This window comes from Dreissena polymorpha, chromosome 13, assembly GCF_020536995.1.
Source record: "Dreissena polymorpha isolate Duluth1 chromosome 13, UMN_Dpol_1.0, whole genome shotgun sequence".
NCBI classification, from domain to species: Eukaryota; Metazoa; Mollusca; class Bivalvia; order Myida; family Dreissenidae; genus Dreissena; species Dreissena polymorpha.
The window spans coordinates 1,192,608-1,210,281 of record NC_068367.1 but is presented as its reverse complement, the minus strand read 5'-3'; positions in this window follow the sequence as shown (position 1 = coordinate 1,210,281).

The following is a 17,674-nucleotide window of genomic DNA, read 5'->3' as shown; positions in this document are numbered from 1 at the left end:
TATTTCATCTGTATTTATTATTATTGGTTACTTTTTGAGCCTTTTACTGTTAAAAATGCCAGCCAATTTTGGACCGACACTGCTATCTGCCTTCGCCTTCAACACCGTCAGGCAGATCTACTCAGAATAACACTCCTTTGCCTTATTTTTCCTGTTTGGATATCTTGTTGAGTTCAAGTAAAATCAAGTATTCAGCTGAAAACACAAAAATGATAATAATATTATGCTTTCTTTCCTGGAAGAATGTTGTTGTGATAGACCCTGCGTGAAAAACACCAGGGAATCTGTATTTAAGTGACCTCAATATTATGCGTAAACCTACGTGTGCATTTGTAGGCGGTGTCGAAATGGGTCTATAGCTCTGCCTGAACTGTCGTCCAATTGGTTTACATGTCCGGCTGAAGTGACAGGCCATCAACAACTGTACAGCATGATTGATTCGGAGACGTCCCTCAACACTCGCCCAGTCGTGTCGAGTGCATCGGTGTCTTTGCAGGTTAGTACGCCGTTAATTTCAATTAAATCTATTGTAAAGTGATTTTTTGATATCCTGGCACACTTTTGTCACCAAAATTAGGAAAATTGGGTGTTTTACATTTACTGCAGCTCTGAAACCATATTTTGTGGCGATAACTTTGCCAGTGTGCCCGACAATGTGATGCCGGCGTGGTGAATTAACCATTTGCAGCAAATAAAGCAACAAAGACTATTGAAAGCTTACTCTAATTGTATCTAACTAACATTAGTTGGCACCGTAATGGGTTAATGTGCACAAAAAACATTTTTGTTTTCTCAGATTACACGGAATTTAGCACCCGGGCCAGACTAGCACTTTCCGGAGCCTGTCCGAGACGGACCTCGAGCCGAGGAATCATAGGTCCAGGTGTGACAAAAGACTTAAAGCTCATGTCTGACGATGACTTTTAGTCAGGAAGTCTAGTGTGTTGTTTTTCCATGCAAACAAGCCCTTTTGTTAGGTCAAATGACATCAGATATGCTGCTTCTACAAGGATTTTACCAAAAACGTGCCAAATTAAATAAAAAAAGTTTGTTTGAATCCGGTTAAAAACCTGCTTTGATGCACAAAAATTGTCATTAATGATTTTTTTTCACTTATTAAGTCATATGTTACACCAGCTTTGCCTATTAGAATCGAAAGTGATGCCTTGTATGGAGTCTAAGTGCTGCATGTATGATGTAACCAAGTTTGGCTTTTCTACCTTAATTCTTGACGCGAAACGCTGTTACGCATGGCGCTTTCAATGGCAGGTTTTATGAATAAATCTGTGTGTCATTGTACCGGAACTTTGTGATCTTTCTCAAAACAGATTATACCTGTGGGAAAAGTGCCTTTAATTCAAATTTGAAGGGGTTGGGTTCTCTTAAAGGTCACATAACCCCAAACCGGAACTCCTGTTTGCAGGGTTACATGCAGTCAGTTTGATACTTAGCACACATTGTTCAGTGCATGCTGCATAGGATTTGTAAAATACATTGCCAATGGAATGTTTTGGTAACAATTTGAAGATATATTTGTAAGCAATAAGAAAAAAAGCCATTTTTGTGCTCTACTTTTTCTGTTGATGGTTCCCGGCTTTGAAAGTAGGTATTTGAGTCCAAAATGGTCGCCTGCACAGCTGTCAAAACCGGTGTGCATATTCTAAGGTGAATATTTTGAGTTACAACGTATAGAATTTAATGACATCCTTTTTTTCAAATGATTATGCATTATTCTTTCTAATGATGTATGATGATATAGTGGGTCATTGCTTGATCATGGTAAAAATTGATATCGAACTTCAACTATTTTATATGTAATATAGAAGGAAATTAATTGCGCATGCGTAACCTTATGACGACCGAATACCTACCGATTGTGTCACGTAAAAAATACATGTAGTTCCACTTTAAACTGTTCCTTTTAATACTTTCCTATTGAAATATGAGAAGAAATAAAAAACGAATCGAGAATGTAATATTTTTCTTGGTCTATAATTACGATAGCAGCCGATATTGGTAAAATACTACACCATTGTGTAGTGTATTGGAAAGGTTACAATCAACTATGTGTCACAGCGTGCGTAGGAATACACTACTTCCTGTTGACCGGAGATAGGAAAAATTGTTCGACCCTGCTTTATTAAGTCAATTTTTGCAACAGAGGCAGGATAAATAATTGTTATCTATACATATAAAACAGAATATCCGAGCAAAAAGTTAGTTTTAACTTACATCGCAAATAAAAGTTAGGTAGGTGGATCGGCTACACTTGTGTGTCGTTAAATTGACGATTCAAAAACTAATTATACTATGCAATCGCTTAAATTAGTCTTTCAAAGATACCGTTTTCATTCAGTTTTTATGTGCTTAAATTTGCTTAGTTAAAGTTCAATTTGCTATCTGACATGAATGTTTTATAATGCTTGATTTGCTGGTTTGGCAAAAACATGTAACTTCATAGTCTTTTACGACGTTTGACAAATATTGACATTACTAGTTGAACAAGCAGAATCAAACAATGGAAAGCTGATCATTTTTATCTATATGTATGTAAGTTATTTTCATACAGACTGTAATTATCTGTTGAGCAGATGTGGCAGGATATCAATAAAAAAGACTATGAAAACTGTGAATGCAATTAGAATATTGTATTGTCATGCTGACGTCTAGTTTTAACCCATCTATGCCTAGTGGCTCTTCCATCCTTCTAAATTGGATCAATTTATTTCCAAAATAGAGGGATGTTTAGTATATTTATTTCTATATTTAGATCATTTCTTACAGAAAATCCTTTAAGCAAACAGCGCAGACCCTGATGAGACGCCGCATCATGCGGCGTCTCATCTGGGTCTACGCTGTTTGCCAAGGCCTTGTTTCTAGACGCTAGGCATAAATGGGTTAAGGTGAAGATTAACTGTGCATAAACAATGACCTTAAATTGTTCATTTTTGAAATTTCCTTGAGTAGAACGTATTGCAGATATTACATTAAAACTAATTGTTATGACAGATAACATTGACCAAGATTATAGTAGAAGGACACTACATCTTTCTTTGCTTGCTACATAATCAATGCCCTTTTATTTTATTACAAAACTTAAGAAGGACATGTCTCCAATATATAATATTACTTAAAATATATATTAATTAAATATGAGCTGTGCTCTGTGAAAAAAAGGGTTTAATGCATGTTCGTTATGTGTCGTCCCAGATTAGCCTGTGCGGACGACACTTTACGCACGTGCATTAAGCCCCCTTTTAACAGAAAGGGGTGCATACAAATGTGCTTCTCACAAACGCCAAATTAATTAACGTAGAATGCAAAGAGAAATTTACCTATTTGTTTAATATTTGAGATATGAATGTCCTCTGTATTATCCGATATATCAGTTTATGTTAATCATCAGACGAGCGACATCTTGGACCTCTATTCCACGGCCGTTAATCACGGGCTCCACCTCTTTTTTGAGATGCATTAATAAAAACGCCAATGCTACTTACGAGGTGGCGCTCAGGCCCGGATGTTTTGAAATCTCACGGATAATTTTACAGGGTGATATAGTTTTATATGTTTTGTCAGCATTGTTCGCATTATTTAAAAAAAAATCGGCCAGTGTAGTGCGATTCAGCGAAGATAAATTCATCCAAAAGTTTACAGAAAAATGCAATAAAAACCCGTTTGGAAACGTGAGGACCTTTATAAGTGGCATTGTAGAATTCGTAAAAGCAAATCGATGTCTTTTGCTTGTGTGACGAGCGCATTCCCGGCCAATTAAAACGCGCATGACATAAAACGATTGCTTTGAACATGTGCATGTTACTGAATGCACAAAAACATCGGCTTTTAGCCGATCTAATTGATAAATTTGCATTTTTTCAAAAAGAGATCGAGCCAATGCCAATTATATGGCTAGGAGGTGGCGCCAATGCACATTTATACCTATTTTAAAGTGACATATATTATGTTATGATTTCTATTATGTTTACATGACTTACATTTATTTATTAAGTTGACTACAACACATTTGAGTCGCGTTCGTTTTTAATTAGTTAAAGTATTTTTTTAATAATGATTTGATGGATTTAAACGTTCGTCTTTGTAAGATAACAACATTAAACATGTAGAAAAAAAGTTAACGGAAAAAGAACGAGCTATCTTCATTTTTGGAGTTGATAGTAGGAAAATCAACATATATGAACATACGGTAATTAATATTCGTTGACCTTGGCCGTTTAGTTAATTAAGCGTTTTGATTAAGGGACACACATCATTGTTTCAAGAAGTATTATCTTATTGTTATTTCGTGAAAGATCATACTGTATACAATAATTTCTGTCGATGAACTATTTTGATAATTTTCAGAATTTAGTTATGGGTTTTATTGAGTTTTACACATTTTGGTACATGTATGTATCGTCAATTTGTTTTATTCATGTTGGTGGCTTCTTAATTGAGTTAATGACTTATCTTTTTTTCAAACTACATCTTATCAATTAAAGAATGTATTTATGTTCTGCAAAGATTAAGGTCTTCGTATGTACTTTAAAAATAAAGTGAATATAACAAATAACATTATCTATCAAATGTACGCCATGTGATGTCATTGCGATACGACTGTTAATTTATACATCCTGTATTGGCGCCACCTCCTATCATTAGCGCCATCTCCTTAGCATTGGCTCCATCTCTTTTTGAAAAATGCAAAATTATCTATTACGTCAGCCAGAAGCCGATATTTGTGTGCATGCAGCATCTAAGATATGTTATACGCAATCTTTTGATGTCGTTAGCGATTTAATTGGGTGGAAATTTGCTCGTCACACAGGAAAAACTCATCGAAATGCTTTTTGACGATGCTGCGAAGCAGCTCGTCAAAGTTATCATACCATGAAAAAATTCTTCACAATGGCGACCTATGCAAATGACCGAGCCAGTCCGATTGAGATAGCTCGATTTTTCTAATCGGCATACCTCGCCGATTATCGTTGATAAAGGTATAGGAAGCTCAGCTATAAATAGGACAGCATATTCTGGGAAAAAGATTTAATAATAGTTTGAAAACGTTAATTTTAAATCAGTTATATTTAATCCATTATATGTTTATAGATCAATGAAATAACTATGCATTTTCTGTATTGTATTTTACATTTGTCGTGATTCAGTAAATAAATTGCAAATTAAAATGTGTATAGTTAACTTTCAACGCGATCTTGAGTTCAAAGAAAACGAATAATTTCGAACCTGCCACTTGTAAACGTTGTAGCGACTATGGTATATAACAGCATAATAGCCGATTGACATCTGTGAAACTCGCTCTTATGCGTGCTTTCACATTTTGCATATTTAATAAACTTTTAAAACAGAAATTACAGAGCCACATCAGTGCATATACTATGTTTGATAATTCATTTTGTTTGTTGGATATTGTTTGCTGTTTTAAACACATAATGTATTAGGTCATATCTCGGAGATTTAGTGAACCTTACCATGTGCTCATGGGCGAACACACCTCTCAATTTCTCTTACGACTATGTGCTCATACCTACTTTCGGGAATCATCATGAAATCATTGCCGTTTTTAACATACAACATGCCTGAGCTTATTGAATTAGAGAAAAAAAACAATAATCAAAAGAGAAAAATTATATGTTCATGCACTTTGGCATGTGAAATCACGTCCGTACACATAGCATCATTAACTTAGGAAAGGAAACTACAATATATAAAGTTTGGTATGATATACATGTGAAATTAAAGAGCATGGTGTAATTAAAGAGCATGTCAAGTTATGAATTTATATGCTGAAACGTAATGTTATAACCCACAAACGTTTTACTGTAACAAAACGATTTTTGAGATGAGTGGTTCAGAAAATACACGTCGAATATCTTTTTTTTTTAAAGATATTTCTTGTTTTATTTGATCGAGAATGTAACCCGCCTCCCAGTTTCGCTGAATGGATCAAGTTCCCCAAGGGTAATACTTCCCCGTACCCCAATTTTTTTTCGTACCCTACATTTTTCGTACCCAATTTTATTCATGCCCATTTTCTTATCGTACCCTAATTTTTGCTCGTACCCACATTTTATTTCGTACCCAATTTTTTATCCTACCCAAACTTTTTTTCGTAACCAAATCTTTTGTCGTATCCAATTTTTTTTGGCATAATTTGTGTACCCACAATTTTCGTACCCATTTTTTTTCCTACCCAAAATTTTCGTACCCACATACACAGTTGTGGTGATGTAGATAAACTTAAATAGATGCTTTTATATCAATCTCTTCAAAAGCATCGTCACACCAGTACTGTCAGTACTTTGATTATTAAATATCTATCAAATTCCCGAAATAGGAAATATGGAAAGTTATTTTTATATAACTTAATTTAAGTGGCATCTTATAACAAAACACAAAATTTTATTATCAATCAGGTTATCATACAAATAATGATTTTAGGTTCCCAAAAACCTAGAGTTATTACGGTAAAAAGAAAAAATTGACACTATCCCAGCAAATAATGATATCGTTAAATAAAGAGTTAAAGAGAGAAACGGAAAAGTAAAGGAGATACATAGTGAAGGAGAGGATGGAAGTACTTGAGTGGATGGAGCAATCGGCAAAAGAGTTTGAAGGTCATGCACACCGGGTATCAGATCAGTACGTGTATCAACCCTGATAAAAATAGACTTTAGTGAAAACTATACCCGCACAAATCTAGAAACAACAGCATGTTAATTGGAATATAAACGAAGAAGACCGGCTTGATAACTGTAGTCAAGTGAATGTTTTAGAGAAATTGAGCAAGATCTCAACTATGGTCATTAACAAAATAACAGAATCAACAATCGGCATTGAAATAATATAAAAAAATAGTAAAGCGCATTGTGCAAAATGTAAGTCATTCACACCTTTTGACGGATTCACCTTCATCTTATTATATTAACATAACGATATTACGTTTAGTGAGCAGATTTAACAGTGTTAGATTTGACCACATCATGGCACTACTTTGAATGTGGTCATGACAAAGGTGCTTTTTAACCGCTTAAACCGAATATAAAAACCAACTAAATATAACAAGAAATATCTTATAAAAGGGTGGTCGGCGTAAAAGCTGACTTTAGAATTAAGTTTGAAATTTACGTTTCTTAATTATTAAACAGAAAACAAAAGTTTAACTTTTGTGTTTTTTCTCACTTGTTATTCGCATATTCACCGCATGGAATGTATGTTATCAGTTTCAAACAGCAGATAAGTGTGAGTAGATACAAATTATCCCGTGATGTGCACGGGAGTGCCATCATATGTTCCTTCACATGTCTTATTATGAGTATTTCTTCACCATCGAAATATATCGTATGTTAATATTTGATTTTCACGCAGTTTTCTTTCGACACATTTAGATCACACGACACATTTAGATCACACTTGCGTCATGCGAAAATGGGTTTTATGCGTTTCGTATCTAAAGCCCAACCTGTGCATTGGCGCAGTCTGGTCAAAGGTGATGCTATTCGCTATAAAATCACTCAATGTGTTATGGTCTCATTATGTATCTCCTGACCAGACTGAGAGATGCTCCGGCTTAGTGGGCTATACATATGATGGGCGCATATGGAATAAGACCCATTTTCGCATGACGAGGGTCATTAAAAATCTAATTGCAAATTGAAAATGGCACATTTTAGCACAATTCTATAAGATACAAAATTGAACGCAAAGTATGAACCTTGTAAATAAGGGCAGCCTATCCAGGCGTTCAGGAACGATTTCCAGACGTGCTGACCGAGTACGGCAAGCATTTGTGGTTGGATAATTAAACGATTTTGCTCTTATCGTGACAATATACTATTTCGGAAATGTTTGTTTTCTCATCTTGAAAGCAAGACTGTGTCTATCCGTTTCTGGCCGTCTGTTCTGGCCACTATCTCCTCCTACACTATTAGCACTAGAACCTTGGAACTTACACACATGGTAGCTATGAGCATATGTGCGACACTGCACTATTTGGAATGTTGATCTGACTCCTGGGTCAGAAGTTATGGGTAAATAAATGGGTAAAATGGGTAAAAAAACAACTCATTTTACTAACAACATGCGACGCACATGATAATTACTTTTGACCCAGGGGTCAGATCAAAATTCCAAATAGTGCATCGTCGCACATATGCTCATAGCTACCATTTGTGTAAGTGTCCAGGTTCTAGTGCCAGTAGTGTAGGAGGATATTGTGGCCGACCACGCCAACCAAAAACTTTAAAATGGGTAAAAAAATTCATTTTACTAACAACATGCGACGCACATGATGATAATTTTTGACCCAGGGGTCAGATCAAAATTCCAAATAGTAAACCGTCGCACATATGCTCATAGATACCATATGTGTATTTTCTAAGGTTCTAGTGCTGATAGTGTAGGAGGATATAGAGGACAACCACGCCCAATCACAGTTTTGTTTTAACATAACTTCTTCATTCATTCACCAATCGACTTCAAATTAATACGGAACATCTCTTATGACAACACGGTCTATCTTGACCATCCATGTCCACATTACCTACCCCAGGGCCATTGATAAAGGTAAAGGCAGCTTGGTTCCCGTCCTCTTTCAAATTTATCGAGAGGTCCACGGGTACTACTTCCCCATACCCTCAAATGTTTTTTCGTACCCAAAATTGTTCATACCCATTATTTTCGTACCAATTTTTTTCATACCCAAAATTTTTTAAGAACCCACATTTGTTCGTACCCGTTTTTTTTCGTAGTATGTAACCAAACCTTTTCTTAAGGTTCTTTTTTTGGAGGTAATTACAATACTTTTACTTCCGTTTTCGGTCATTTCCGTTTATGCGTAAAATCTGCAAGACCCGTAAAATATTTAAGTGCGCATGTCCAAAGCGATCACAACATCATGTATCTGAACAAAGGAAGTTTCAAAATTACATCAACAGCTTGGGCAAAATTTGTGCGTAATGCGTGGCGTCAGCATGACAATAAAAAAGATACTAATTGCATTCATTTATTTCGAAGATAATTTTATGAGATAACGTCACATCTGCTAAACAGTTAATTACATTTAAATTGACAATTAATAGCATTTACGCCATATGTGCTCAACAGTTAACTACATTAAAATTGACATTTAATTGCATTCATTATGTTCACAGTTTTGTTACTGAAAAACTTCCACATCTGCTTAACAGATATACTTATTAATATCACAAAATCTACACAAATAGCATTGCTGATACTTAAACTACGTTAACTTTATTATTAATGGTCGGATATATACAAATATGCATGCTATCAAAGTGAAACAAATATTAAGAACATATGTATACATATAGGATCTTATATTATGGTCCCGTTGATAACACTGGTGGATAGTATGTCTTGGATAGCACATTGCTATGGCAAAAGGCCATATGAAACTATTTTAGACGCATTGTAATGCATTGCGAACATATGAATGACAACTTGTATCATTATTTTAAAGTCGGTCATTTGATACATATACATTTTTGTCGACGCTGCAAAGCAGCTCGTCAAAGTTATCATACCATGAAAAAATTCTTCAAAGACCGAACCAGTCCGATTGAGATAGCTCGATTTTTCTAATCGGCATACCTCGCTCATTATCATTGATAAAGGTATAGGAAGCTTAGCTATAAATAGGACAGCATATTCTGGGAAAAAAGATTTAATAATAGTTTGAAAACGTTAATTTTATATCAGTTATATTTAATCCATTATATGTTTATAGATCAATGAAATAACTATGCATTTTCTGTATTGTATTTTACATTTGTCGTGATTCAGTAAATAAATTGCGAATTAAAATGTGTATAATTAACTTTCATTGCGATCATGAGTTCAAAGAAAACGAATAATTTCGAACCTGCCACTTGTAAACGTTGTAGCGACTATAGTATATAACAGCATAATAGCTGATTGATAACTGTGAAACTCGCTCTTATGCGTGCTTTCACATTTTGCATATTTAATAAACTTTTCAAACATAAATTACAGATCCACATCAGTGCACAAACTATGTTTGATAATTCATTCGTTTGTTGGATATTGTTTGCTGTTTTAAACACATAATGTATTAGGTCATATCTCGGAGATTTAGTGAACCTTGTGTTCATTGGCGAACCCACCTCTTCAATTGCTCTTACGACTATGTGCTCATACCTACTTTCGGGAATCATCATGAAATTATTGCCGTTTTTAACATACAACATGCCTAAGCTTATTGGATAAGAGAAAAACAATAATCAAAAAAGAAAAATTATATGTTCATGCACTTTGGCATGTGAAATCACGTCCGTACACAAAGCATCATTAACTTAGGAAAGGAAACTACAATATATAAAGTTTAGTATGATATACATGTGAAATTAAAGAGCATGGTGTATTTAAAGAGCATGTCAAGTTTTGAATTTATATGCTGTCACGTAATGTTATAACCCACAAACGTTTTACTGTAACAAAACGTTTTTTTGAGATGAGTGGTTCAGAAAATACACGTCGAATATCTTTTTTTTTAAAGATATTTCTTGTTATATTTGATCGAGAATGTAACCCGCCTCCCAGTTTCGCCGAATGGATCAAGTTCCCCAAAGGTTATACTTCCCCGTACCCCCTTTTTTTTTCGTACCCTACATTTTTCGTACCCAATTTGTTTCGTACCCATTGTTTTTGTACCCTAATTTTTGCTCGTACCCACATTTTATTTCGTACCCAATTTTTTATTGTACCCAAATTTTTGTGTAACCAAATCTTTTGTCGTACCCAATTTTTTTTGGCATAATTTTTGTACCCACAATTTTCGTACCCATTTTTTTCCTACCCAAAATTTTCGTACCCACATACACAAATGTGGTGATGTAGATAAACTTAAATAGATGCTTTTATATCAATCCTCTTCGAAAGCATCGTCACACCAGTACTGTCAGTACTTTGATTAAAACTCCACCATGAAGCAACTTATAAAGGTTCTCACGTTTTTAAATGGATTGAGAATGTATGTTTCTGTACATTTTTGGATGAATTAATCTTCGCTACACCGCACTACATTGCCCGATTTTATAAATAATGCGATACATGGTGAAACCCCCCACATCTAAACACTAATCACCCTTAAAAATTATCAATTAAATTTCAAAACATCCGGGCCTGAGCGCCACCTCGGAAGTTGCATTGGCTCATTTATTAATGCATCTCAAAAAAGAGGTGGCGCCCGTGATTATCGGCCGTGTATTCCGATGATGACACTTGTGAATTTTGCAATGAAGCCTGGGATTGGTTGTACACTATTATCCAACCGGAAAAACTGCAAAACAAATTGTGTTTTTTGCTTAAAAATACAATGGCTTTTTAAAGTATTTTTTGTCAGTGTAGAAATAATATTGGGGTTAAGCGGATTTCTTGTAGACAGCAGAAGTACTATTGTTCAAACAGGCTCAATCATATTACTGAAACGATTTAGTGTCTTTGTTTCCTTCAACGAGTATTCTGCGCTAAAGTAATATATGCTTAAGGTTTAACGTCAAAAGCTTCAAAATAAATTATTCCGCGACTAACGCATAATTCTATATGTATTTAAACGATAAATGTCGTTTAATTACTATCTCATAGTTTAATGAGATGTGTGTTTTAATTTTACAGTAAATCGCTAAATCCGACCCCCTTTTCACTAGTAAGAGTTGACAGGTAAAGAATTATAGATCAATGAAAAGTATACATCGAATGTAATAGTAGGCATGTTTCATAGTCTGCTTTTTTCGAGACACCAGTCTACATAAAGGCATTACGTCACTGCCATTATGTGAGCCGTTGAATACTCTCCATGTACTCACTGGGGGCTGACGAGGTCAAAGCGTAGTCCGTTTCGCTACGACGTCGAGTATTTGTTTTACGACGAAAACATTGTGTAAATACACTACTAAATCAGGCGAGTTTCATCTTTTCTGGTGTTTATGGATTAGAGAACGGAACATCCAGTAATGTTAGGCACTTATTTTCAATAACAAACTAATAACAAATGCGCGTAGTTGCAACCTTTAAGTTTATTTTGAGCTAAAATCGAAATATTTTGATTTGAAGCAATGCATAAGGTGGTTATTCTGTTAAAATTACCAATTACGGTAACTTAAATTAAATAAAACTACATTTTACTTTGATTCAGTGTACATTACACATTTTAAAGTACAAAACAGGTTACGAACATGTGTTTTAATTATTCAAATGCTTTGTTTCAAAGGTAATTACAAGTCGCTTTATGTATAGGTTTCGCACAGATTATGTATTGGTTGCGCAACGAAGTACAAATATAATGTATAGGTTGCTCAACGAAGTCTCTGTATCCATTTCAGGACATATCACATGCAGTTTGCAGTTACTGCAGACTGCCATTGCCCAGTGCAAAAGATGCCGTGCTTCAATGTGCGCATGAACATCAAAACGAAAATGTTGATCCCGGTGATAGCCGGCAGAGCCCCGGTATACCGTCACTACGCCAGCACTCACCGGGGCTATACCAGCATCAGACCCCGACAGAGCTGCGGCAACGCCCCGGTTTAACCGGGGACAACCGGGGCTCCACCGGGAAAGTATTCAAATGTTCAATACCTCTGGGATGAACCAGGAGTTACCGGGAAGGACCGGCAATGACCGGCTTGGCACTGGAAACCGGGACTTCACCGGGAACAACCGGGACGGCACCGTCAGAGATCCGGTTTACTTATGCAACGTAGCTATAAAGGGACTCTGCCGGCATTCACCGGGGCTCTACCGGGGCGTTGCCGTAGCTCTGCCGGGGTGTGTTTGGGCCCCGGTGGAGCTAAGGTGCCGTCCCGGTTGTTCCCGGTACAGTCCCGGTTGTTCCCGGTGCCACGCCGGTCGTTACCGGTCCTACCCGGTGACTCCCGCTTCATCCCGGAGGTATTAAACATTTTAATACTTTCCCGGTGGAGCCCCGGTTGTCCCCGGTCGTCCACGGGTCATCCCGGTGGAGCACCGGTTCATCCCGGTAGGGCCCCGGTTCATCCCGGTAGATGCCTGATCACGCAATGGGGCTCCGCCGGCATCATATTGAGACTGGGCCTTAACCGCATTGTAACACGAGGTAAATTTACCGGCCGTCATGTACGCAGTAAACAATAACCTGTGACAGAAACCCACTGCCACACCTTAAGAACGATATATTGATTATGCAATTGCGGATTTATGCCAGTGGGGTCCTACTTTCCACACCTTACGGCTGTTACAGGTGTGGATTTTACCGGTAAAATCATGTATACGAACATGAAATTTATCTCAAAATTAGTTGACGATAACCGATTTTCAAGAAAATCCCTTTGATATATACAATGTAAAAATCAAAATCCGTATGAGATAAATAATGATCAAAGTAGGGACATGGGATTTACTTTGACATAAGCAGAGTTTCGAGATAAGCGAGTTGGGGATAACGAGAATCGAATGTTATTTGATAAAGAGTACCGTATGCTGAAAATCTATCGTCGGTCTGTATCAAAATGAACGTATAAGGGATTGTCACAAGGTGAAGATGAGTCATTTTTATTGAGACCGACGACATTAAGTTCTCGACTCTCAACTGTCATCTTATATATGGATTTTCGATTTTAATCGTTTCCTTTGGCCTAGTCGTGAATTTAATTATATCATAATGTGCATTACCATGTCGACTGTGCGCTTCGGACCATGTTGTGCCGTTGTAAGTACCTCTTCCTCAAAGAAAACATCCAGCCACTCCATGACTCCGTATTAAAAAAAACACTTTTCTGTATTTTGCCTTTGAGAGATAACCAATACGTCTTCTGTGAGAAACGCATACACGCTAAAGCGTTGTCGTAGCGAGGCATATACGTATACTGTCAGAGACATGATCATGCCTAATAATAATATTTAGCCTTTATTTCTGATAACTGGGTCACCCTACACATTTCTAAACACACCAGTGGCTTAACGATACATAGACCAAATGGGAATTGTAAAATTGTGTCACTTAAACACAGTTGTAAACCTTAATTGCATTTTTTTAAGTGAAACTTTACTTCGGTTTGATAAATCAGCGGTATATTTCATGTTTAACCGCATAAACCAGACACATATTGGATTATAATTTGATGTAACAGCCCTATGAAATGTCATTGTGCTTAAAAATTCAGAGTTTTGTTATTAGAAAAGCATAATCTTACATGTTTAAACACAATTTTCGACTAATCCGTTCTCGATGTCATGTGTATTTAAACAATGTTTTCGTAGTAAAACATATACCCGACGTCGTAGCGAAACGGACCTCGTCAGCCCCCAGTGGTACTAGACGAACCAAACCTAACCTAGCCAATCCGCCTTGTTCATAATCCGCAGCTAAAAACGCCTCTTAACCCTTTGCATGCTGGGAAATTTGTCGTCTGCTAAAATGTCGTCTGCTGAATTTTTAAAATTAGCATTTTCTTCGATTTTTTTTTCCAAAGAATACTATCAGAATAGCAAACTGTTTGGATCCTGATGAGACTGTGGCGTCTCATCTGGATCCAAACTGTTTGCCTTAGGCGTTCAAAACTCGGTTCCAGCAATGAAAGAGTTAAGTGAAAAATAGAACTAATTAGTACAGGGACCTATACTTTGTTTGTATAGGTCCCTGATTAGTATTATAAGACTTCATTTTTCCAAGTCTGATCGCATAATTATGGCAACTGTTACAGTGACTGGATCAATGGCGACATTAGCTAGCTATTTAAATCAAACAGTACATCATAGCGACTGAAAATCTCATTAACATTATATTCAAACGTTAGCACCATTTGTTTTAGAAGAAAGAACACACATCTTTTTAATGTGGTGTGTTGTTGTTCAGGCCACTCTGTAAATATATCTAAAGTACAAACTTGAAATTGTGCAAGTTCCTGATATCCGATGCTGATTTTAATGAAGTAATAAAAGCATACAATGTTCATTAAAAAAATTGAGAATTTAAAAACAATTGGCACATTAATTGATTTAAAAGTCTTTTATTGAAATAATGCTGCGCATTGAGCATTTAATTTTAATCAGTGCTTTAATTTTTTAAATAAAAAAATACTGAATTGTATCATGTTGCACACATTGTTGTAAAAACATAATTGAGTCGCGTTCTCAGAAAACTGGGCTTAATGCAAGTGCGTAAAGTTTCGCCCCAGTTTTCGTAGAACACGACTCAATTGATGTCTACGTTACGTATGCAACGCGGTTTGCTGTCAACCAGACTTTGGTATTAAAAACCACTGCATTGTGTGGCATGATTGTTGTTAGTGAGTATAAATAAAAGAGGTGCATAATCCGTTTCATAATCATTTTTATAAAAATCATAATGTGAACAGCGAAAGAACATCAACGTCATCTACAAAAAAGCAACAACAACATAAACACCATCCCTAACATCATGTTGTTTTATCATCATCGTTAGCAACAACACTATACCACCATAACCGCCATGATCTCAATTGTCTTTTTCATCAGCATTTGATCCTCATAACACTCTGAACCGTAATTATATGGTTTCATATTATCACCAGTATCAGCGTAATTATATTACATATAATAGACATAATCATTATGAGAGAGTGTATCTTAAATCTCTAATCAATAATTTGGTAATACGACGTGTATTCCGTACATTTCCAAAGGAACACGAATGGGTATTGACCAATTGTTGCAATTTTAATAATTTCAAAAGAAAAATGCTTCTGATTATGTTGATGTTAATTTTGACGGTGGAGACATGAGAATGATGAATTTGATTATGATTATACTAGTTTTGATATTGATTTTTAGGATGAAGATGGCGTGGAATTATGTCCACGACGATGATGATGAGGACGAAAGCTCACATAATGATGATGGAACTGACTACATGAAGATTAGACTCAACCAAAGTTCGTTTCATTATATTATTTAATATATACTACTTCAACGAACTGTGGTCGATTTGTAGTTTTGAAGACCGAAAATTGGTTTACATCAAAGTGCGGTTATATTACACTGTATGTTTACACAATAGCACACAACTGTAGTGCGTTCATCACGTTTATTTTATTTTTCAAAGACTCAACAATCTGCCAACTCGGAACCAAATGTGTAGTCTGTTTAAATATCTCATATAATCAGTTTATAATCAATTTTATTAGTGTTTTCCCATCCCGTAAATCTATTGTCGTACTTGAGACATATCTTGGTGCTACGAAATTTACACGAAACACATTCAAATATAATATTGGGTGTCTGTCATTTTACTAGAAGATGATCTTATTAAGTTATTATTATGATATCATGTTGACACATTCTTCGAATTTAGAGATTTTGAAATGTGTGGCCTGGTGTTAAGTGTTCGTGTCAACACACTCTGGTAAAGTTATATGGTAAATAACATTCATCCAGATCGTGTTTTATTGTATTGTATATATGACTTGACGCAGAAGTACATTTATAGAAACTGTTTCAGGTGGCGTATTGATTAAACGTCAGAATGACAAATTATTTGACAATCATATACCGCGTGATTCGTATTTTTAAATTATATTTATAGCTGCTCGAATGATTAGATAAACAGCTGTGGGCTTAATTTGTTATTTCATTTGGCTATAAAATAGTGAGGGCTTTGCTGGTACCAGTTGTCTAAAACTTTAGGTTCGGACACTCTTAGAAACAACTATTTTTCTGTTCAGCAATAAGGATCCTACGGGTAAGTTTTTCAAATTAAAATATCTTTGTGTTTTTTTTCAATATTTTATTACCAAATGTGTGCTTTGAAAAATAACTTCAGTATAAAAAATGATGACAGTAAAAAGGAATGTCTCTTACAATACTTGAATTTTTTATTGGTGGTGTTATATTTTAACAGCCGGGCACTCATACTAAGCATGATGTGCGTGAAAGTAAATTTTCGGCATGTTTAATTATTATTATTTAATTGTTGTTTATTTTTGTGTTAGATGTAAAACTTGTTGAGATTATGTAATCCTCTCAATGCATAATAACTGTATGTCAGTTTTCTACAAATACGTAGGTTCTAAATTAATGTATTCTTATTTCACATAAATTAGAGTATGTTTTTTGCTTTTATTTGGAAGCATTCATTTAATATTTGTAGGGTTGTTGTGGTTTGCGCTGACAATGTTACTGATAGTGGTATTGTTTTCTTGTATTTTTATTATTTAATACACATTTTGAACGGCAACTGATTAATTTAAAGTGGTTTTATTCAAATACCTATAATCGACCCGCCTGGCTTGTTACAACCTGAAGTGTAATAACGACCTGAATTGTAATAAACTTTATTACATTATTACAATTGCTTGACAACCTGAATTGTATTAACGCCCGAAAGTGTAATAAACTTATTTCTTTGTTTAAACTTGCATCTGATCGCATTTTCAAACACAGCTTATTGCAAAATATAATGCATACATATATTTAAAATTTATATTAATAGGGCAATACGACCTATCAATGATAAAAAAGGTGTTCTCATACAACCTCAATTGTAATAAAGTTATTACATTATGACAATTGCTTGAGAACCTGAATTGTAATAACGCCCGAAAGTGTAATAAACTTATTTCTTGGTTCAACATTGCATCTGATCGCATTTGCAAACACAGATCAT